Below are 25127 nucleotides of genomic sequence, written 5' to 3'. Positions count from 1 at the left end.
GAAGACAGAAGTGCCTAGAAATTGAAATTCATTTTAAAAACTTCTCCTAGATAAGAGGTAAAGGTAGCTAACAAATTGCTAATTATAATAAATAATAATAATAGTAATAATAATAATAATAAATCAAAAACAGATGAACAAAATCATGTCAAGTGAAAAAGGAGCGAGAACCTTTTGAAAAAAGGTAGGAAAAACCTGCTAATGGAGTAAAATTCCACCTGGGAATCTCTATTCCAGTGACCAAACCCCTGTAAGAGCGTACAGAGAGGAAAATTAGTTTACTATAGTAATTGACCCCTTGACATGGTAGTAGAAGCCAGAGAAATCAAAATTTATCTCCAGCAAGTAAAGGAATGGAGGGGTATTGGGCAGGGGATAGATTTTCTAGTAACCTAGAGAGTATGAAGTTGTGTTTCTGTCCTTACCATATAATAACTGACTGTTGTCCTTCATTCTTAAAGAAGACCAAAATGAAAACATAATGTTAAGAAGCAAGTGATAGTGAGACTTTTCAGACCAATATGAGCTTAGAAGGCTCTATCACAGGTTAGACTCAAATAGGCTATGTGAACATTTGGAATGACTTTTCTTAATTTTGTGCATCTTGCCTTTCTTCTGAGCTAGTACAACTCTGCTTTGCTCATTAGAGCATAGCACCTTCTCTGATGAAGATTTGTCATGCGGGTGGTCCTGTGCTAGTGTCTCCCATGATACACAATCAATTCCAGAGTTCCTAAGAAGACCTTGAGAGTGTTCTTGTATTGCTTTTTCTGATCACCCTATGAGCACATGCCTTGTTCTTTTATGGAGTTCTCCATAAAATATTTATATGTACCTATAATGCAAGAACATCTCTTTTCTTAAGACCTTGATAAGAAGGTGAAAAGACTGAAAGGAATGGATTTTGGGAGGAAAATGAAGTGTTCATTGATAGAACCAAAAAAAAATCACTGATAAACTATAAAAATATCTTACAAGGTAGATACCTGTGTCCAGAATCCTAAAAGTGAAAGATTTGATATATGGAAAGAAAGAAGGAAAGTCCTATGAACCTTTGAGATCACAGAATAGTGTGAGGGTTTTCTTACACAGAATGAAGACTTTCAGAGGCTAGGTCAACTTTTCTGTTTCTAAGAGTATAGTTGAGGACCTATCAGTTCTTTCAAGAGAAAGGTCATCTGATAGAGGTCAGAGGAAAAAGAAATACATTAAAATAGTGTTAGTGTTCCTGCTAACTGTGTAAGAAGGAAGTTAAAGCTGTATTTCAACTTGATAAGAACAGGAAGAAATGAATTGTCTTCTTGGGGATTGTTTCTGAGATTTGGCAAGTCAAATGAACATAATTTATTTCTTATATCTCTTTTGGGGACAGATGATATCACAAGATAAAACTGAGAAATAGCCTTACAAATGGCAAAAGAAAGATTTTTATCAATTTCAGAAAGGAAATTCAGGTTTTGGAAGTAATCAGCAAAAAGTAAAAAAATGGAGTTTTAACTTTTGTCATGACTTAAGTTTTAGAAATGATGTGTTTTGGTGGGGTGTGAAGTTCATCTCATGACTACTGATCAACATATTTGCCTGGAGATTTATAATCTAATCAAGAAATATTTGAATTCATATTTTTCAATTCAAAGGCGAAACTAGGTGGTAGAGTGAATAAAAACTCTGGGTCTGGAGTTAGAAAGATTTGAATTCAAATATGACCTCAAATACTTATGAGGTGAGTGACCCTAGATTAATTACCTAATCTCTCTCAACATCAATTTCCTCATCTGGAAAATGGTAGTACCTACTTCCCATTGTTGTTGTGAGAATCATATGAGATAATATTTATAAAGTGCTTAGCACAGGCAGCATTATTTCCATATTATCACTACCATCTTCTTCTTCTTCTTCTTCATCATCATCATCTGTTAGGGACTGTTGTGTATGGGAGCACTGTAAATTATCTTCAGCTGGTGTCCTTGAGCACCAGAGCCTTATCTTACTAAGTGCCATGGGAATGGGAGTAGGTTATAGATTGGGAAGGATATTTAAGCACTGGTATTTGGTTCAATGAATGGAGAACTTGGTGCACAAAGGGAGTACGGGTGCCATATGTTGAGTCCCTTTACCAGACTCATATGATGAGTCCCTGTCTGGACTCCCTCAATCTTCCCCAGGCTAGTGTTGGAAGGGTGGGAGACAAGGAAGACAAGTTCTCCCTTTGTGTGCCCAAGAACAACAGGTGAAGATAATTTACAGTGCTCCCATATACAACAGTCCCTAACAATCATCATCATCATCATTATCATCATCATCATCATCATAGGGGTTTCCTGAAATAATAATAAATATATATATATATATATATATATATATATCTGTAACTCAGAAAGAGTAGAAGTATGAAAGGAAGCATTTGGGTAAAATCATTGGAATGAGATAGAGAAGCTCTATTTTGATGAGTGAAGTCATCAGTGATAAATCAGATTTGCAGATAAGACAAAGTTAGGAGTGATGGGCTTCTGTAGGACCTCTAGGATCCCTTACAGATCCTCAGATTTGATGATTCTGTGGTTCATACTAAGCTCTCTGCTTAGTACATAGTAAAGGCAGCGATCTCCCAGTTTATTTCAGGCATCTCCAAAGTTCAGGCATATAAATATCTTAATGGAGAAGTGTGAAAGTTGCCACTTTTACTCCTACTGAATGCTATGTCATGAAAACTCAGGAAAGTGTCATTATTAACTAATCTATTTCACATACCAAGTAAGCTATGTGAGAGAAGTGAAAAGAAAAAAAGGGAGTTTAAAGTAAGTAACTGATATGATTAAATTGATTTAGTTTGTGATCATGAATAGCAAAGAGGTTACCAGATTTAAGTACTGGAATCATCTACTATGGTTTAATTTAGTCTTTCAGTTTGATTACAGAAATTAGGATATTGTTAGAATCATATTATAGTCAGGCAAAACTAGAAGGATTTTGTAGGGTTTTTTGTTTTTGTTTTTGTTTTTTTGATTTTGTTTGTCTTTTTTAAGAATGTCCATCTCAGGGCAGCTAGGTGGCACTGTGAGTAGAGCCCTGACCCTGGTGTCAGGAGGATCTGAGTCCAAATGTGACCCCAGAAACATAATAGTTGCCTAGCTGTGTGACCTTGGCCAAGTCACTTAACCCCATTGCCTTAAATAAAATTTTAAAAAAAGAACAACCATCTCGTTTTTCCAAATAAAGAACAAATATTTCCAAAGGTTAACTTATCAGTATCACATAATAAGAACATTTATTTATTTATTTTTAGCTAGTCTTCTGAATCCAGCTTTGGTCCTCTTCTCACTGCACCAAGACATATCCACCTGCAGAGAATTTTCAGTATTATACACTAAGGGAAATAGAAGTGTATAATCTTCCTCAGATTACTGGAAGATCTATTCAATGAAATGTTTGTTTATATTTTCTTTTTTTCAAAATTAATGATTAAGCATAAATCATCTACCTCACACATTGTTATAAATACTTCTAACATGTAATAGACTATTTTCCTGCTTATTTTATTCAGAACAATGAGCTTAACTGGGCTTTCTTTGATGATTAATGTTCTCCAATCCAACCTACCATCATTATGAATATCAGTACTCATTTCAGAGCGATGTGGGATAGACATACAAAGTGAATGATATTGATCTGATAATTTGCTATTCTTAGGCCTCATTTTTAAACTAAATCCCTATTATTAACTTGTTTTCTTATCTGAAATGACATAGAATCTGCTTCATTATTTTATAGCTGCATTGATTGTGGTTAATTGAAATTTGTCTTATTGATAATATTAAATTGTAGTTCTCAAATATAAGGAAATTTATTTTAAAATTTATATGGATTATTTAAAAATATAATATTAAATGTATTAAAAAAGTAGTTCAATGTCTTTTAATTCTAACTAAAAAAAATCTGTTCAGGTTATATAGTGTGAATCCAGATTATTATGAAGCTCTAATAGCAAATAGATAAGAATTATTAAAAGACTACTTCATTGTATCTATACTGAGAAATGCAAGTTAAAATAATCTTAAGGTCCTTATACCCTTCATATTGGCAAAGATTACAAAAAAAGGACAATGATAATTATTGAGTGAGCTTTCAGAAAATAGACAAAATTATGCAGCATTGTTGGTGGAACTGTCAATTGACTCAGTGGTTCTAGAAATCTCTTAGGAAATACCCCCCCCAAAACACTAAATCATGCATATTCTTTTACCTATATATCACTACAGGCTAATACCACAAGGAGACAAAATAAAGATTATGTATGTAAATATGTGTGTGTGTGTGTATATATATGCATGTACATATACACACATATACATACATGTATATATACATGCACACTCATATACAGAAATATTCATGGCAAACTTTTTGTTGAACAAAGCACTACAAACTATGAACAAGTGTATCATCTGGGAAATGATATTAATTAATGTAATAGTATCTTACTTTGCCATAAGATATGATAAAAGGTATTTGGAGTAAAACTTGAATGAACTTGTACAGAGCAAAAGGAAGCAGAACAAATAAAATGATTTGTACATTGAGTACTCCTTTGTAAACATAAACACTGTGATCAAAACATTAGCCAATCATGAGTTCAGAGGATCAGTGATGATCTTAACATCTCTTGACAGATTGTGTGAGTCATCAATAGTAGTGGTGATTGGCAAATATCAGATGAATTAAACTTAAAAAAATATTGGAGCTACCCTGGAAGGCTGTAAATGCATTTACACTTTATCCCATAGGCAACAAACAGAAGTTTTTTTTTAAAAAATCAAGGGGAGAGTCAGTGTCTTATTTTCCATTAGGAAAAGTATTTTGGAAGTTGTTTGAAGCACTCAGTCACAAATAGTTATTCCAAATCTTTGCATCTCATAGAAGCTGTGCCACTACTTCTTAATTTGCTTGTATTACTATAAATTCTCTTATAATTTCTTTTCATATGTAAGATAAGTGTCAAAGCAGATGTAGTGCCCAAGCACATCTTTCTTTTATTTTCCATAATCTTTTTTATAATTATTTTCATAATCTTTTTAAATTTTATTTTTTGTTTTTTGATCATCTATGTTTTCCACCATATTTCTTCTATTCTGAGAGCCATCCCAATAACAAAATATGAAGAAAAGGAGAAAAAATTCTTCCAAACTAAACAGTGAATCAAAAAATTTTATACAATACTTCATCCCATTGTTTCCCGCTTTTTACAAACGAATGAGAGGAAGTATCCTCATATTTCTTTTAGCCAGACTTGGTTGCCATAATTTTTGCAGCATTAAATTTTGATTATCATTTTTTCTACTAAATTATTTAATCATTGTGTATATTGTGTTCCAGGTTGTGATTACTTTGCTTTGTGTCAATTCACAAATAGCTTTTTATCCTTATCTATATTTATGACATAGATCAGCTCTTTTAGCATATTATATCACTCTTATGTTCACAGTAGGCTTTGTCATTTTCCAATTGATATGCATCTTGTTTATTTCCAGGGTTTTTTTTTTTTGCTTAAACCTTTCTTTTTGTTATTCTCCATCATCATCATCATCATCATCATCATCATCATCATCATCAAACATTTAGTGCCTCTCCTTAAACACTTGCTTTAGATTAAAAACATTACTTATTTCAGATTCATTCTCTTACCTGTACTCTATCTGTATGTTTTCACTTTAAGCTTGAAGCCACATGAGCTGAACAAATTTAATAGCCATCAACACCTTTATAATTTGTTCTTTTATAAATACCATTGTCTTCATTCATCTGAATTAATGCTTAACCATTCAGACCCTGGCCTAGCACTGAAGTCTTTCTTCCAAGCAAGTCAACTCAGTGGAACAATGGTTTAAAAAACATTTAACCTGGAATCAGGACGACCTGATTTTAAATGTGACCTCAGAACTTACTCCGTGTTTGATCTGTGTTTGATCAAATCATCTAATTTCTCTTTAGTCTCCCCATTTCAAAATGAGATAAAAACAGTATCTACAAACCTAGGGTTGTTATGAGGATAAAATAACATAATATCTGTAAAGTGCTAAGCAAATCTTAACATACAACATAAATGATAGTTTTTATTATTTTTTTTCTGGCTAAAAATTTGTTGTCCATTCTACTCCCCCACTCCAGGAAAAAAAAACTCAGTGATTCTACAGGTCTTAATTAATCACCTCTAGATCTCTTACATTCATATATCTATAAAGCTCAATGAGTCTGGCATTATTGAACTGCCCCTGGACATTAGCAGAATCTCTTACCACTACTTCAAACTCACCTTAGCCTGATCACTTATTATTTCATATTTGTATTATTGTAACTGCCTCATATCCAGTATTCCAGTCTTAGCCTTGTCCTCTCTAATCCATTCTGTATATATCACCATCAAATTGTTCTTTCAAAAAAAAATCACGCTCAAGTAATTCTCAGTGGTTTCTTATCATATACTGAATAAAGTTTATTTTTCCTAATTATCTTCTTTTCCTTATAGTAGAAGTTCATACTGTTAGCCAATCAGATAATAGTGGTCATTTAGAATAGATTTCTCCATCCAATATTGCTTCCTAAGGCAGAAATAATGAGGGCAGAAACTAGGCCAATAAGCTATTTTCCTTTTTCTGATTTAGCCATATTTAATTAAATAAGTTGAAAAAATTTCCCTCATTAAATAATGTCATAGAATGGGAAAAAATGCACCATTCCATTCCTACTAAAATAATTTTTCCCATTGTATAACTATTTTACATTCCAGAGGATTTGTCATCAACAGAAATAACAGTAAGCTCACTAAGCTGTTTGACACTGTGCAGGTTTGAAATGCAAGGTACCGTTCTTATTTCTAAGTTTTTAGATCATCTCTTGACTTTAAATTTAGACTTTAAATTTAAATTTGACTTTAAATTTAGAGACAGGGTATTCAGTTGTCATAGATACAATTGTTCAGAACCTCAAAAGAACATTTTTGGGGGCAGCTAGGTGGCGCAGTGAATAGAGCACCGGCCCTGGAGTGAGGAGTACCTGGGTTCAAATCCATCCTCAGACACTTAATAATGACTTAGCTGTGTGGCCTTGGGCAAGCCACTTAACCCCATTGCCTTGCAAAAACTTTTAAAAAAAGACCATTTTTAGCTTGTTTCATATTGAGATACACACACACACACACACACACACACACACATATAGTGTATGTATGTATGTATATTTTATGCCTTGAACTGAGCAATTAAGGTCAAATCAAATTGACCTAATCAATTCAGCTCTAATAATCTTTTGTAGCCCAATAAATAATCAGTGTCTGGTCAGAACATAAGGGGGAAATTTAGAATTTCAAAGCTAAGGCTAGAAATTATATTTGCAAGTATCACAAATTGTAACAGTCTCTACCAAAAGAATAGGAAAAATAAAGATTAGAAGAATTAAAGTCCTCTTGTTTATATGAATACTTCATGTTTATAGATTGTGAAGATTGTGAAAACAATGTATAATTACTGTTAGTTCAGTATTGTGATATTTTACAAATGATCAGGTTGGTTAAAAATATCCAATTTCAGTTATTGAAATTTATTGAATTTGAGACTATTAGAGATTATTGGAATCAGTGAAAGTTATACTCAAGAATTTTTCCTATGTTATTTTTCTCTCATATAACTTTGAATATAATTTGTTCAACTGTATATGTCTCTTTGACAGAATATTGAGACGAGATCTTTCTACTGAACTACTTAAATAAGTCTTCTCCAATTATGATACTACAAACACCTTAGAGATTATATTTCTTTGTAATGTACCTGGCTTTGAATGCTGAATATTGAATAAACCTTAATCATTCTCTATCTCTAGATTCTGTACACTTTTCCTCTCTTCTGGTCCATTGTCTTCAACCTACAAATATACAACTTATCTGCAAAAGTGTTGTTTTTGTATGAAAAAGTCTTTGCTTTATCATTCCACTCTTTTAAGCTAATGCCTAATTCTTTTTCCTTTTATAGTCACACTTCTTAAATGAGTAGTCTATATTTCCTTTTCATTCAGTCCCTTGCTTCTTTATTGAAATTTTATTCTCTAAGTTCATCAGTGAATTCCTTGTCAATGGAATATAATTTTTCTAAACCTACTTTTCCTTTGTCTTCCTTCAACATTTTACCTTGCTGATCTTTAAGTTTCTTTTCCCTTGACCTCTGAAATATCAAACTTTTTGCCTTTCTCCCCCATACAGTAAATATCAATAGCTTCCTGCTTTCTCTAGACTGAAATATAAACTTCTCTGTCTGGCATTTAAAAAACTCTTTACAAATTGTTTTCCTACCTTTCTAATCTTCTTAATAAATGTTTCCTTTCCATGAACTATTAAGGTCCTCCTAACTCTTTGTCCATTGCTTCTCTATCTCTTTTGCTGATTCATTTTCCTACTACCCCTCCCTTTTATAGAGGCCCTACTCCCCGCCCTCCCTTCAAATAAACAAACAAAAAAGAACTGTTGTTCTCCAGGTCTTAACCAATCACCTCTGGATCTCTTACAGTCACATATCTATGTAGTTTAGTGACTCTGGTATTATTGGACTGTCCCCATACATTAGCAGAATCTCTTACCATTACTTCAAACTCACCTTAACCTAATCAAATATTATTTCATATTTGTAATATTTTAACCACCTCATATCCAATATTCTAGACTTAGCCTTGTGGCTCTCTAATCCATTCTGTACATCACCATCAAACTGTTCTTTTTAAAAAAAAAACCTGCTCAATAAATTCTCAGTGGTTTCTTATCTACTGAACAAAATTTATTTTTCTTAATCTGATCTTCCAAGATTGCACATGTTATTCTTACCTACCTTTCTAAACTGAAGTCTTCTTAATTCATCAAATGATCTTTTTGAACCAGCCTGTCTGCTATTCTGTGTATAGCCCATGACCATTCCTGTTTCTGGACTTCCTTTGTTTATACTACGCATGCTACTTGGAAAGGCCTCTCCACTTAAATTCTGTCTCCCATTGATTTTCTTATTGCCAAATTCAGTAGCCCTTTTATTTTTTCTGAAGATTCTTGAATCCTTCTTTGTGGTCTCTTTATCCCATGCGTCTTTCCTTTGTTTGACTTTCAATGATATATTAAACAAATACAGTAGGTAATTTTAACAAATGAATAGCATATATAAAATGTTTTGCAAACTGTCAGTGTCACCCAGTAATCATCATTGTTGTTGTCATTGTCGTCATCATCATCATCATCAGTCATCATCATCATCACCATCTCATCATGGTTCCCTCTCACCATCCTTCCTTGCATCCTGTATGCAGGATATAATTTGAAGGCTTCAAGATTTGGTATCAGCATATGGATGAAATTTCATATTTTTCCTTCACTTTAACCCATCCCTCTTAACAACTTATAACCTATTATTATCTTCACCTGAGGATTCATTCCTCATTCATTCCTCATCCATTAAAATTTTATTTTCATTCATTAAAATTTGTGCCAGACTTTGGACCATAGAAATAACACTATTCTTGAAGTTTCTAAAACCTCTTCCCTTGATATTACTGTATTTGTTTAAAATTCTTTTTTTCCTCCCATTTAGATCTTTTTTTGCTCCAAATTGGACTCTTAAGGTTCATTTTTTATTAAAGTGGATTTTTCAGATATTGTTCAACTCTTGACTTACTTGTTCCTACATTGTGCTCCTTAAAATATGGTTCTTAAATGAAACTTCTGTGTTCCTAGGGAGTTCTCTCTCTTATTGTCCATACTTCTCTCTTAAGCCATTCCCCACCATTCCTAAAGTCGATGCTTTCTCAAAATACTTTATTTCCTCATGTCTCATAGGGGCTTTATCTTAATTTATCATTATCAATACTAGTGAGACTGAAAATTTCTTGAGGGTTAAGACTTTGAATAACACATTGCATAGTGCTCTGTTGAGAGTAGACAGTAAATAAATGTCTAATTAAGTATCCATTGTTAAAGATAGAGTTAATAAAAGCAACAGAGAGGAGAACTTGAATATTGTATCAAAAAACATAGCAAAGAACCTATTAAAACATTGTAGAAAATCAGCTCCTTCTTAAAATTAGAGTTGATTTTGCCAGTCTACATCTATTTCTAGATTGATGATATAAGATCCTTTGGGCCGGGGAAAGAGATAATGTGCTCTATTTTGGATACATTGAGCGTAAATGCCTATGGGACATCTCATTAAAAACATCCAATAGAGTTCATGATATAGAAATGGGTTGAAAAGAGTGACTAATACTGAATATGTAGATCTAGGAGTCATATACATAGAAATAATTATTGATCACAAAGTTAAGAGGTAAAGGAGAGAAAACCTAGAATGGAACCCTAAGTACACCCACAGTTAGTGGATATGACCTGAAACAGAGGAACAAGCAGACAAGGAGGACAGGAAAAAAGCACAGAGTGAGTGACCAGAAGATGATGGTCAGCAGTGTCAACTACAGAAGAAATAGTAAGAAAGCTTGCTTATAGGTAAGTCTCAAGAAATTCTCTGCTATAATAAAACTACTCTTCAAAATATTAGGCGAAACATGCTTGTTTAGTTATTTCATAAACTTTAAAGAATAATTTTATGTAGTATTAGTAGTAGGAAAACATCCCCTTTGCAGAAGTTCATTGTCTACTGGTTCTGATAATACTTAATTGGGTTGTCTGATTTTAATCCCTGGGTAATATTTTTGGCTTCATTTTTACTACTCTGACTCTGCTGTGGAAGATATATCCTACATCAAAAAATGGAGGGTTTTTTCCACCCAGGTATTTGTTACATCTTAAACTTCTGAATTTCTTTCAAAATTGTGAATAATAATATAGTGATTTAAATATGCAAATGAATTTGAAGCATTGATTTTATATACATTTATGTCTAGATATGCACATATATGTGTGTATATTATTATGTGTATATAAGGTTCAAAGGCAAAGAAAATAAGCTGTATTGCAAAGAAAATAAATGCTCTATAGTTTGGGTGGTTAGCCCAGAAATAATCATAACACTCTTGACATTAATAATAATAATAATAATAATAATAATAATAATAATAATAATAATATAAACACTAGAATGGATTAATATTTTTATGAAAAAGGTATTTTAAAATATTTCATTCAAATTTATAATAAAAATATTGATAATTGAGCCATTTGCAACAAAATGGTAATTTTCATATAAAAAATGATGTTAAGCATCTTTGTCTTTATATATTATTTGGTACTAAAAATATATATATTCTATATTATACTTGTCCTGGCTCTAACATTTGCTGCTATTACCTAGCACCCATTCATTTATAATATTTTTCCCTTCTAGAAAAATATTGGATAACAGAAAATTCCATTAATATACAAATGTTCATCAAAGTCATTGTGCATTATAAATCAGAAAAGAAGCTGGCTATGCAAAATAAATTTTAGATTATTGTTAAAATTATACAAAGTATTCCATTTACTTTTTAATGGTATCAGTTGAAACATTACAGAAGTTAAGGGACTTTATACTCCAATTTAAAATAAATATATTATTTTTTAAAAAGAGGAATGGGAAATAATTTTTTCATCGTTTAAAAATCAGTCACTTACAAGTACATTAATTTATAACATGATTCTTAATGTTATGTAAAAACAGTATACTTTGTCAACATTAGAAAATGTGCTGAAATATTATTTTGTGTTATCCACACTTCTAATTGAACACTATAAAGTTGGAAATGAAATAATATCCCATTTTTATTGTTAGGACCTTAAAGTAGGCCTTCAATGAGCATTTTATTTGATAAAAATTTTAAAACTTTTGAAGAAATCATTATTAGTATGAAAATGACAATCATGGGGGGCAGCTAGGTGGAGCAGTGGATAAAGCACCAGCCCTGGAGTCAGGAGTACCTGGGTTCAAATCTGGGCTCAGACACTTAATAATTACCTAGCTATATGGCCTTAGGCAAGCCACTTAACTCCATTTGCCTTGCAAAAAACAAAAAACCAAACAAAAAAGAAAATGACAATCACTATAAATATTGCAGAATATCAATAGAAATCTTAATTTGAATATTGACAAACTATCAACAAATTTATAATTTTAACTTAAAATTTCTTATAAAGGTCAAGTACATCTTCAGATGTCTTGATTCTTGTTAAGTCATGTCAGTAATTTATAAGATAGTCATCCCACCCCTTTTAACTGCTTGGAATTCTCAGCAGTAACAGCCATCAGTTAATCTTGACCAGATTTTCCAAGCCATATTGGAGAAATTCAGTTTAAATCTGGTCTGCATATCCATGCTTGAGCCTTTAGTACTTCTAGGCAATCCGTTCATCCCATTATTATTGGTTCCCTATTTCTTTACTTACGATGAGGTTCCCAAACTTTTTTTCCCCTTGAATCTCTTATCCTTCCATGCCTACACACTCAACAGAAACCTTTAACTCTTAATTTAAGGTCAAAACCATCTGTGAGCAAACTCATATTTCCTCACCCCAACACTTGAAAAGCTCATCTTTTCACTTCTAACTCCTTTAAATTATAAGAAAAAACATAACTTTAAATGATTAATACTGAAAGCAATATCTATGATTCAATAACTTTTCCCTTCTCCCCCTAGTTATTACAGCTTTCTCTCCCTGTTCAAATGATCTTGTATTTATGTACCAATAAAAATGTTCCATCTCTTAATAGAATGTAAGTTTTTTATTGACACTGGGTTGTTTGTTTTTTTTGCTTTTGTCTTTGTATTTCCATTTTCTTAGTATCTTTCATGTGTCTGTACATTTGTTGTTGTTGAGTCATTTCAATGCTGTCCAACTCTTTGTGACCTCATTTGGGGTATTCTTGGCAGAGATACTAGACTGATTTGCCATTTCATTCTTCAGTTCATGGAATATGAGGAAATGGAGACAAACGAGGTTAAATGACTTACCCAGCCAGGGTCACACAGCTTGTAAGTGCCTAAGACTAGATTCTAATTCAGGAAGGTACATTGTCCTGACCCCCAAGCCAGGCATTCTATCCACTGCAAGATCTAACTGTCTTCCTTGTACATAATAAATACTTAATATATTATTTGAAAAAAACAGCCTGGATTTTATCAAGTAGGTTATACCATACTAACCTCCTGTCCTTTTCTGATAGAATTACTAAACTGATAGATGAGGGAAATGTTATAGACATAGTTTATCAAGGTTTTAGAAAAATTTGACAAATTTTCCCATACTATTTTTGTGACAAGGAGGAAGAGGTTGAGATTGGATCGTAATAATTAAATGGATTTGTATCTGTTTGGATATCCAGATTCTAAGAGTCTATGGTTCCATTAACTTGACTTCCTATATAATATGGAGTCAAGAACTTTGTGCTCTCCAACTTACCAATATTCTTATTAATCTGTAGTGCCTAGAACAAATATATTTCAGAAATACATGAAATTTTATATACTTTGAATGAGTTATTGCTATTAATATTGTTGTTTATCATTAAAAACAAATTAGATCTGTAACTTGATAACAGGAATAAAATGCACAAAATTAAGTGCCAAACTAATGTCAAAACTGGTTATCACTCAATCTAAGCAAAATGTTAGTTGAATTTACACAGCTCTTTCTATCCAATATATTTGACTTATTAGCATATTAGTTTAATTTCATATAAAAAAATCAGATCAAAAGAAAATAATTTGATGATTGAAAAATTTGTTGCCAGCTTATCATAGGACCAGCTCTATTTTACAGTTACATGTTCTGGATTAAATTAACTTTATGTTCTAAGTGAAGAAGCTTTTCTTTTTTGGTTTGTTTAACAAATAAAATTTTAAATGGATCACTTAAAATTTCCAACACTTACTCCAGCACTTAATTCAGTGATCTTTGATCTCATTAAGCTGAACACATCTTTGCGAGTTCTGAGCAATGACAAATATTTCTTTTTAACTTAGCGGAAGAGGTTCAGAAGCTTCTCTGTCCAAAAGTTTCATTACTCTGTAGACAGTCTGATGACGGTCTCTCTGCACTTCACCAAAATGGTCCCCCAAATGACATAAATATAGTCTGGAAAAATAGAATTTTAATCTTTATTCAGTTTGCAAGACCATGTCAGAACTTATTCTGCCAACATGTAGCCTCTGAGAATCTAGGGTCATTTATCTTGCTAAGAGAAGGTCTCACTTAGGTTATTGGCATATACTGAATTTAATATAAATGAATTGAATCTTAAAAAGATATTTTATCTTCATGTTTTTTGTACTCAGCTCAATATGTTTACTATTAATATGTTCTGAATATAGACACTTAAAAGAAATAACAGGACAATATACATGAAGTTCCCAACACCTAGCAAAATGTTAAGGACCAAAATGCTTCCTTAGGAAACATCATTTAGACTCTCACTACAGAGGGAACAGAAAGAAAATAGACTCTTCCTATGTATGGATTTTCAGATATGGTTACCAAAGAAATTAGAGGATGATCATAAAAATTATTCTTCAGACAATGTATTTCAGACATAATTTTAGAAGTTTGAAGTTAAGATTCGACAGCATAAAATCAATGAACACGAAAGAAAAATAGATTGTAGAAATAATCATAATAATATGATTTCCTCTTAATGTTAGTTACTTCTCTCTGTTGATTATTGATAATTTATCCTGTATATAGACTGTTTGTCTATTGTTTTCCATGTCTCTGTGTTAGACTTGAAAGTTGGCATTAATCTCTTGTCCTTCTTTGTATCTCCAGAGTTTAGAACAGTGCCTAGCAATAGGAAATGCTGGATAAATTCTTGTTGCTTGATTTATATGAACTGTAATGATGGTTGAATATGGCTAGTGAAAGATAAATTTGAAACAAATAATTCTACACTTTTGCTTTCTTTGCTGTTTCTTTCTTTAGTGTCCTTCTTTTCCCTCCTAGAATTCTCCAAAAGTCTTTTGAGAATAGGTATGGTCAGAGTAGAGTGGTTCATCCATTCATCCAAGAAAATATGCGATATTACAAATCTGTTCTGCCAAAAAAAATCTGTGCTAGGCACTGGGGAAGAAATAAAATTTAGTTAAAACACAGTGACTGCCCCATAGAGCTTATGATCTAATAGTTAATACATATAAACACAGAAAATTAAAATAGATTATATGAAAATATATTAGAAAAGTTTAAAAGAAAATTGCTTTTGAAGATTACGGGGGAAAGTTATTACTGATGGAGAAGGGACAATTATCAAAGACCTCATAGCAATAGCATTTGTTTTCTACTTCCAGTGATTTTCAGAGATATTCCAGGTAGAAGTTACAGTGTGAAAAAGTGGAAATATGAAAGATAACTGAATCTGATTAAGGGATTCAGAGTGGTCATAACTCAGTGATTTGTACAAGGGATTCATATGAAGTAAAACTACAAAGGTAGAGTTCCTAACAGCATGTGAAAGGTGAAGAATAGGATAGATTCATTAAGTCACTGAGCATTTATTAAGCCCTTACTTTTATGACAGGCACTATGCTAACTACTTTAGATACAGAGGCAGAAATAAAGTTCTTGTTCTAGAGGAACTCACAATTTATTGAGAAAAATGATATCAGCACATAGAGAGATGAGATGGAAGATCCTAATGGAGAAAAAGTAGGGAGAGAAATGCATGAAGGTAATGGGAAAGACTTCCAAAAGGTGAGATTTGCTCTGAGTCTTGAAGGGAATATAGGGAATCTATGAGGTGGAATTGAAAAGGAAATGCATTCCAAGCTTGGACAGGCTTAGTCAAGGCAAAGTTATCCTCTGAGGAACAGCAAGGAGGCTAGGGTGACTGGATTGTAATGTAATTTAAGAAGACTTGGAGGAGTAAGAAGTAAGAAGACTGGCAAATGAGGAAGAGAGGAAGTTGTGAAGATCTTTAAATGTCAGAAAACTCTTATCATTTATCCCTGGAGATAATTCAGACCCACTAGAGCTTAACAAGTAGTAAGGTATTGTGACCTAGTTAGACTTAATTGCACTCTATGAAAAGCACTATGACAGATGAATGGAAGATGAATTGCAGTGGGTAGTTCAGGCTATAAAAGGTGAGATCCTATACTAGAGTTCTGGCTGTGTGAGGCTAGAGAAGGGAGCATATACAAGAGATGTTGTAAAACCAGAAATGATAGCTAGACTTTGGAGTGAATGCAAGTAAGGATTCAAGAACAATATGAAAGTTGTGGATCTGAGTCACTGGGAAAAGTGATGGTTCCCTCAACAATATTAAGAAAGTTAGGAACAGTGCTCACTTCAGCAGCACATATACTAAAATTGGAATGATAGAGAGAAGATTAGCATGATCCCTGCGCAAGGATGTCATGCAAATTTGTGAAGAAAGTTAGGAACAGGAAAAGATTTTTTGGAAACCATAATGGATTCTTTTTGTATCTATTGAGTTTGATATGCCTAGGGGACAGAGATGGAATCTAGGGTTGGATATGTACATATGGATCATTGGGTGAAATCACTTTTTTAGAGATAACTGAACCCATGGGAACTGATGCAATCATTAGGTAAGATAATGTAGAGAAAATAGAAAGGGCGGGGGGAACCTAACACAGAGCTTTGTGGAATTGGGATTAGGAAGCAGTAAAAAAAAATAATTGGAAAAAGTAGACAATCTAGTAGAAAAGAATAAGGAGAGAACACTGTTATAAAAACCTAGAAAGTAAAGAGTATGTAGAAAGAGATAATATTTAGTAGGGTCAGAGGATACAGACAAGTCAAGAAGGTTATGAAGAACTTAATGAATTTAATAATTCAGAGATGAGTTTCATTTGAATTGATGAGGTCAGAATCCATGAATAAATCCAAGGATTTGTATAGGAAACTGCCACCATTTGGTGGCATCATTAACAGTAAGAGACATAAAGAGGACCAAATTTTTGGAAAACAATAATATATTCTGTTTTCAACATAGTGAGTTAGAGTTGCCTTTGGGGCATCTAGTGATGATACTAATTGGACATGTGGTCTGGAAATGGGATGAGATCAGGATACATACATTGATTTAGTAGTCATTATTTTGAGAGATGGTAATTGAAATCTTGGAAATGAATGAGATTTCAAAGGGAGTTCATATAAAGAAAGAAGACCAAGAACAGACCCATGGAAAACATGCAGATTAAGGAGCTAGTGAGAAAGGCAGAAAGAGGACTAGGAAATTGTAGTTATCATGAGGAAATGGGTGAGGTATTATATCTCTTTTTACCCCTCCCTCACACCCGTTTGCAAATGTAGCAGATATATTGTCCAAGGTAAATTTAGACAAAAGAAATCCTACTTAACAAAGAGAAACTAAGGATTTGCTTTTTACCTGTATTTACACTTGTAAATTGTTTAGCTTTCACTTGTGTTAACACTTTCCAGGAATTCTTTTTTTCAAAATTGAAATAAACAACATGACATAAATAATATGGGATTGTATATTTATGACCTCTATAAAATAATTTTGAAAGAAATGAAATTATATGTGTTGCAATTCACTTTGGCCATGATTTTATATGTTCTGAGTTCAACTGGTAACATTATTTTAGTTATTTTATGCCTTTTAAAAGGCATAAATGATTCCATGCAAACTGTAGTGTACATATATATATATATATATATATATTTATATATTTATATATATATATATATATATATAATGTCAAAAACTAAAATAGTAAAGAAAAAAGATTTTTTTCATCTTACTGGAATCAATATGATAGCATTAACACTATATTTTTTTAAGATAGGGTAAAATATGTTTTCCTTTTCTTTAAGGACTTTATTTTTTAACAATTAAGCATGTTGTTGGCTTATGGATTAATACCAGAGGTTGAAAAGGCAACTTCACTGAAAAAAAATTAATTCCTGTGAAATTTCTGACATTTTTCTTTTGGCCAATGAAAAATTTCTGATTAGCAAAAATATAGTTGATATATTTCAATACTTTTGTGCTGCAAATATAAAAAGATTCTGAAATAGGATAATGTCAACATTTTTATTCAAATTTTGTTAAAAAGAAACTGCTAGATTTCATTTTTTTCCAGTTTCCATGTAACATGCAATAAATTGTATATGTTGTAAAGATTATAAATTGAATTTTTTTTAAAATCAGTGGTATCCACTACAGAGTTTCTTGCATATACTAGCAAAGTAGAATTTAAATGTCAAATGAACTACAGTGATCTGACTTTACCTGAGGAGTACCATGAAAGTTATTCTAGCTCTTACCCTCTGCACAAAACTGCAAAATGTAGTAAGCCCTGAGCTGTTATAAATTCTTGATCAAAAAATAAAACTGTGGGTAGACTGGAGTGCATTAAGGGCCTCAAGGTCAGGAGCTTGAGGACAAAGGCAAGTTGGACACCCTGCAGCACCTATAGAATGTCCCAGTATTCCATGGTATATGAAGCAGTATACAAAATGCTAAATGACTGCAGCATATATACTCTTATCTACTTAAATGTTCATTTTGTAGATTATAGGTGTTTTCTTTAGAGTAAAAAATTATATAATTATTATATATTTCATATTATCATATGAAATGTATACAAGTATCCAAGAGAATTTATAGTTTACCCAAAATGAAAAGTTTCATTTAATTATCAGAAAATTAGATGAAACTGGTGGGCAGAGCCAAGATGGCAACATGAACACAGGAATTCCCAGAAACTCGTTCCCCCAAAAACTCCAAAAGTTGTCAAATTATGGCTCTAGCCAAAATTTAGAGGGGGCAAAACCCACAAAAATATCTGAGTGATATGATTTCCAAGTCCAAGACAACTTAGAAATTCCACGGGGAAAGTCTGTTTCACCAGGACTGAGGGGTTGGAAAAAAGCCACTGCAAGCACAGGAGCAAGCACAGCTTAGCTCAGTCAAGCCTAGTGCCTGCATCCCTGGGGACACCTGGATCCCTGGGGATGCCTGGGTCCATGGCAGAGAAGGTGGTTTCCAGACCTCCTGACCCAGGGATCACTGGAAACAATTTGAAGGGGTGGTGAGAGAACTCTGCCACACCAGAGTGAATATGGAGTGAACACTAGCCTAAGGGCAACCCTGTGGTAAGAACTTGTAGCAGAATCTAGGAAACCAGCCTGTACCTCCAGAATGCAGCCCACAGATGGTAAGGGGATTGGGGAGACTTTAGAGGTCTCTTTCTGCTCTCCCTGATACAGGACTCAACTATTTGCCCACACTAAAATCCAGGTTGTAGTTTGGAATCCCATACCACCATAGTGGAACAGGGACTTTCCTCACAGCTCCAAGGCAGAGGTGAGGGCCTGGTGAGGGCCTGTGCTCATCAACACACCAAAGAAAGACAAGAGAGCAGTCAAAGCCTCTCATAAGACCTTGGAGGAATTGAGGTTCCCAGTAGGTTGATCCCAACCCCCCCCCCCCAAAGTCTTGGAAGTGCAGGAAATCAGTCATAGGCTGAGAAAATGAGCAAACAAAAGAAAAAGAAGAATCTGACTATAGAAAATCCCTTAGGTCCCAAGGAAGATTCAGAAGATGGCAAAATTAAAGCTTCTTTATCTCAAACCTCCAAGAGAAATAGAAAATGGGCTCAGGCTGTGGATGAGTTTAAAAAAGACTTTGAAAAGCAATTAAGGGAGGTAGCAGAAAAATTGAGAGGAGAAACGAGAGTTCTGCAGATAAATCATGAGAACCAAGTCAGCAGCTTGGTGAAAGAAATACAAAAATACTGAAGAAAATAATGTTAAAAACCAATTTGGCCAAATGGAAAAAAGCAACACAAAAGGCAAATCAGCAGAAAAATGACTTAAAAAGCAGAATGGACCAGCTGGAAAAGGTGAGAAAAAAGTTCTCTGAAGAAAATAACTCCTTCATATGTAGAATGAAATTAAAGGAAGCTGATAACTTTGTGAGAAATCAGGAAGAAATAGAACTATTACAAAAATTAGAAGAAAATGTCAAATATCTCATTGGAAAAAAAAACCCTCAAAAACAGATACAGAAGAGATCATTTAAAAATTATTGGTCTACCTGAAAGTCACATCTAGGAAAAGAGCCTAGACTTCATTTTTCAAGAAATAAAAACAGCAGAATTGCCCTGAGATCCTAGAAGCAGAGGGTAAACCGATCACCACTAAACAGATCACTTCCTGAAAGAGGTCCCAAAAGAAAAACTTCCAGGAATATTATAGCCAAATTCCAAAACTTCCAAGTCAAAGAGAAAATTCTAAAAGCTGCCAGAAACAAACAATTCAACTACCATGGCTCTGTAGTCAGAATTACACAGGATCTGGCAACATCTACATTAAGGGTTCATAGGGCTTGTGATATGATATTCTGGAAGGCAAAATATCTTGGTTTACAACCGAGAATCAACTACCCAACAAAACTGAACATCCTCTTTCAGAGGAAAAGATGAATTTTCAGTGAAACAACCAGAGCTGAACAGCAAGTTTGATCTCCAAGTACAGGACTCAGGTGAACTATAGAAAGGGTGAATGAGAAGGACTATGAGGAAATTAATGATGTTGATCTGTTCATATTCCCACATGGGAAGAAGATACTGATAACTCATATGAACTTCCTCATTTATAAAAGCAGTTAGCGGGAGCATATATAGACAAAGGCACAGGAAGGTACTGAATATAATGGTATAATATAGTAAAAAGATGGAGTCAATGGGTGATCAAGGAAAGTACTGGAAGGAAGAGAAAGGAGAGGAAGAAGGGGCTAAGATACTAAAAAGTAGTTTGTGTAAGGAAAGGAACATTAACTTTCTCATATTTTAAATTCTGTAGAAGCAGTAAGGTATAGCCACTAGACTTGGAAACAGGAAAACTTGTTTTGATTCCTGACTATTGTAGTTGCATAGCATTGGGTAAATCACTTAACTTCTTGTTAAGTTAGTTTCCTCATCTGTGAAATAAGGAAATTATATTGATGGTTTCTAAGGTCCTTTCTAGATCCCAAATTATAATCCTATGAAATCATTTTTGGTCAAATTAGACAAATGAATAGTATTATTCCTAAGTTCTGATGACTTAACCCACTGATGTTTGTCTCTTATTTTGTACAACCAAATCATGTGAAGAGTAATAAAAAAAACAAAAAAAGATGAAATAATTTCATGGGGTTTTTAAAAAAATACATTTCCTGGGGCAGCTTTGTAGTACAGTGATTAGAGCAAAGACCCTAGAGTCAGGTGAACTTGACTTCAAAATCAACCTTAGACATTTGACACTAACTAGTTGTGTGACCCTGAGCAAGTCATTTAATCCCAGTTGCCTCACCAGTACATACTTACATGTGTGTGTGTGTGTGTGTGTGTGTGTGTGTGTGTGTATGTGTATTTCTTGGAATTACTATCTTAAGGCTTGTTTTACATTTCAGTCCTTTAAAGACTGACCTGTGATTTTTTTTTTTAATGCAAGTCTTCTTTCCCCTTGCTCCATCCCTAGCACAAATCACAATTCTTCTCCTCTTAACTTTTTTAATTACTATAGCAGTCTCTTGAAAGGCCTGTCTGAAATTGTCTAAATTGACCCTCAGATAAAACATACAGCTTGTTGCTGGACTTCCCAATCTGATAAGACCTGCTGGTGTTTGTGTTTTGCTTGCATTATCTTTGAGAATCTAGTTACCTAATAATGTAATGCCATGACAAAAGCATATGGATTAGATTTGAGTTGGGGGGGGGGGCTATGCTGAGTCCCCAGCTTCACTTTCTTCTCTGTAGCCATCTGGATTCAGTGGCCAGATATGAATCAGGATGACTGGAAATGTCACTGGATGTGAGGCAGTCAGGGTCAAATGACTTGCCCACAGTCACACAACTAGGAAAAGTCAGATATCTACACAGTAAGAGAAGGCATTGCATTAGGACTTTTTTTGAATAGCTCACAAATATCCCATATTTTCATTTTGTTGCAGTTTAATACTCTGAATTAAATTGTGCATACTTCAGATATAATTCAGTTTATTAAAATGTGTGTTCTAGGCCCTATGAAAAATAAAATGTTTTTGTAAGATATGACCCTTCCTTTCAAGGGTTTTACAATCCAATAGGAAGATAAGTATAAGAAAAATATAACAACTCTAATGCTTTATATCATATTGTCAAAAAGAAGGTACAAAAATTGAAGTTTTAGGAGTTCCAAAGGAATTAGAGAATTGATTCTGGCTTCCTGAAAGAGTTGGCCTTTGCATTCAGTTTTAAAGAAAATGTGTGGAAATTCAAGGAGGAGGAGAGAAAGAAGAATATTCCAGAAATGAAGAATTATATAAATAAAAGCATGGTACATTCAACTTTGTCTGGATCAATAGGAAAATCTTTAACTTTTTTTAGGATCTGACAGGATTTCTGATAATCTTTAATTTTTTTTTAGGATCTGACAGGATTTCTAATTATGAGTTTATAGAAATTTTTATTTTGATTTCTGCTTGTTTAGCATTTTTATTATGTTTTTGATTATGAATTTATTTAAGTTTTATTATGAAGTCTGATTATGATGTCTTTAAAATTTCATTATAATATGAGTTTCTTGAAAATTTATTATTTATGATTACAAATTTATTGATATTTTATAATTTCTGATGATTAATTTATTGAAAATTTTATTTTGATTTGATTTTAAACTTATTGAAAACTTAATTTTTCTTTTTGGTTGAGTTTTTGAAATTTTTGGGGTTCAGATTTATGAGTTTATGACAACAGAAGTCTCATTATCAATGGAGATTGGTGTTTACTCTACAATTCATTTGTAGAGTAATACCTGAGGAAATGAGAGTTTGTGTCTTGAACTTCACATAGTCAATATGTGCAAGATGAAGGACCTGAACTCAGACCTTGCTACTCCAGAGTGAGTTCTCTGTCCAGTATACCTCCTTGATTAAATCTGGGAAGATATGGATGCAGTCATTATAGAGAATGTCAGGTAAAGATATTTAAACTAAACTATATAATCAACAGGGAATCATTAAATAGTTGGATCCCCCTCCAGATTTTTTTTGGTGGAAAGCTCACAGATCTTTTGCCCCTAGAGTGCAAATGTTAAAAAGAAAAATAAATTTAATAGGAAAATTACAACAAACAAATAATAGAGAAATGATAGAGAAAGCCAATCAGTTAAGCATCTTTTAGAGGGGGTTAGGAGTTCTTTTAAGAGTACAGAACTACATAGAAAACAATGTGAAGTAATTTAAAACTAGGCAGGCCAACTCCCTGATCAGATCACATAGGAAAAGCAAGTGATTGAGGCATGTACCAGCCCCACCTTAAGTGACCCCTGTAGGATCACTGCAAAGAGCAATGTTTTGGAAGTGGTTAACACCTGGTATATGAGGGGCTACTACCTGGTTTAAGGTAACATTTACATATATAACTAGCCTTCCCCACAGGCTGATGTGTGGCCAATGTCATCTAGAATAGCTTAGAATTCACAAGGGCATGGGGGTATCTGTTGCCAGAAATGGGATTCACAAAAGTCAAAAAGGAAACACTTTTAACATTCAGGAAAAATTACAAAAATTTATTACCAATATATAAGATTGCAATATTTATCTGTGCCCCTGCATAGTTTGAGCCAGATCAGATTTATACATTTATACACAAGATGAGTAAGGGGGGGGAGTGCATATGTTTTGGGGGGGTGAGGAAACTTGGAAATAGGAAGATTATTTCTTAAATAAGTGATACAAGGACCTGTATTTGAATGGCAGTTATGGGAACAAGAGTAAAGGTAATGGATATGAGATATTTTTAGAAGTATAATTAACAGACTGGATAGAGAGGGCAAAAAGTTGCAAGCATGGAAAACTGGGTGAACTATTGTAACAGGTGTAAAAATAGTAAAGTCAGATGGTGGAGCAGGTTTTGGGGGAATCAACAAATTATATTTCAGACAAGTTAAATTTAAGTTGTTATTGGAACATCATGTAGGAGATGGAAACTTCTAGGAGCTTAAGAAGGCAAGTAAGACTGGAGACTTAGATTTGGACACAGACAAATTCATGGGAATAAATGGCATAAAATATGGTACAGTACTTTGGAATGAACTCTAGTTTTATAATTAGAGGCACTGAATTCAAATCTTGGTCAAGTCATTTAATGTGTTTGAGTCTCAATGTTCTGATTCTCCAACCCCCAAATTAGTAATTTAGACTAGGTCTTTTTTCTGTGTCATGGCCTCTTTGACAGTACAATGAAGCCTATAGAACTCTTCTCATAACATTTTTAATTGCACAAATAAAATAGGCTCACAAAGAAAACAATTCTGTTGAATATACCTAGCAATTAAAAAACAAAGCAAATTCATGGACGCCAGATTAAGAACTCTTGGATTAGATTATCCAAAAAATCCTTTCCAGTTCCCTGTGATCCTTTGATAATCACCAGAGAGAAAATAGACGGAAAAGAGTATGAAACTCTAAGGCATAATCACAATGAATATTAATGAATGGAATGAAGGATGGAAAAATAAGTCATTTGGATTTAGATCAATGATGTCTGATGATTTCTTTGATTCTATGATTTCATGATTTACAAAACACTAGTGATCTTTCAACTAATCAGTACACAAAGTGTCCTATTGCAGAGCATACTGGAGAGTGGAGATAGTTTTTAAAAAACTATATCCCTTATTCTTATAGAGTTTACAGTTTAATAAGGGGTTAAGGTAAAAAATACAGATAATTAGAATATAGCTACTGGATAGAAATTTTAGAAGAGATTTGGGAAAATGGATTAGATCACAGAGGTCTGATTGAGGAACAAATAACTATTGAGAAAGTCAAAGTATAGCCTGATTTGAAAAGAAATCTGAAAGGTATTGAAGAGGAGATGGAATGTAATTGGATATGGTAGAAAGGTCCCTTTCAACTAAATTATGAAGATAACTGTTTAAGTAAGGTCCTGAAAGATCTGGGAGGGATTGAGTTCAAGGTCAAAGTTCTCAGACAAAGAAGACAGAGGAGAATAGGTCATAATGCTGAGAAGTGTTTAGGGAAGGAGTATGGAATTTGAGGTAGCTCCAGACCACTGGCCTCCATTTTTTTCAGTGAAGGAAGAAGCCAAATCATCTTCTGTAAGCAGAACTGGGGAGAGAGTGACTGAGAGCTGGGGAGAAT

The 25127-nt window shown here is 33.3% G+C and overlaps 1 protein-coding gene and 1 pseudogene across 12 annotated transcripts in view; both read left to right on the top strand.

Annotated features, from left to right (window-relative positions):
- The window catches only part of FOXP2 (forkhead box P2), a 721187-nt gene that overhangs the window by 472234 nt on the left and 223826 nt on the right, over window positions 1–25127 (top strand). The gene's annotated exons all lie outside the window — the stretch shown is intronic.
- LOC141494635 (U6 spliceosomal RNA) lies at window positions 16283–16401 on the top strand (annotated as a pseudogene).

This window comes from Macrotis lagotis, chromosome 7 (assembly GCF_037893015.1).
Source record: "Macrotis lagotis isolate mMagLag1 chromosome 7, bilby.v1.9.chrom.fasta, whole genome shotgun sequence".
Classification (NCBI taxonomy): domain Eukaryota; kingdom Metazoa; phylum Chordata; class Mammalia; order Peramelemorphia; family Peramelidae; genus Macrotis; species Macrotis lagotis.
Note: the sequence above shows the minus strand (reverse complement) of the source record. Positions and strands in the feature narration are given on the sequence as shown.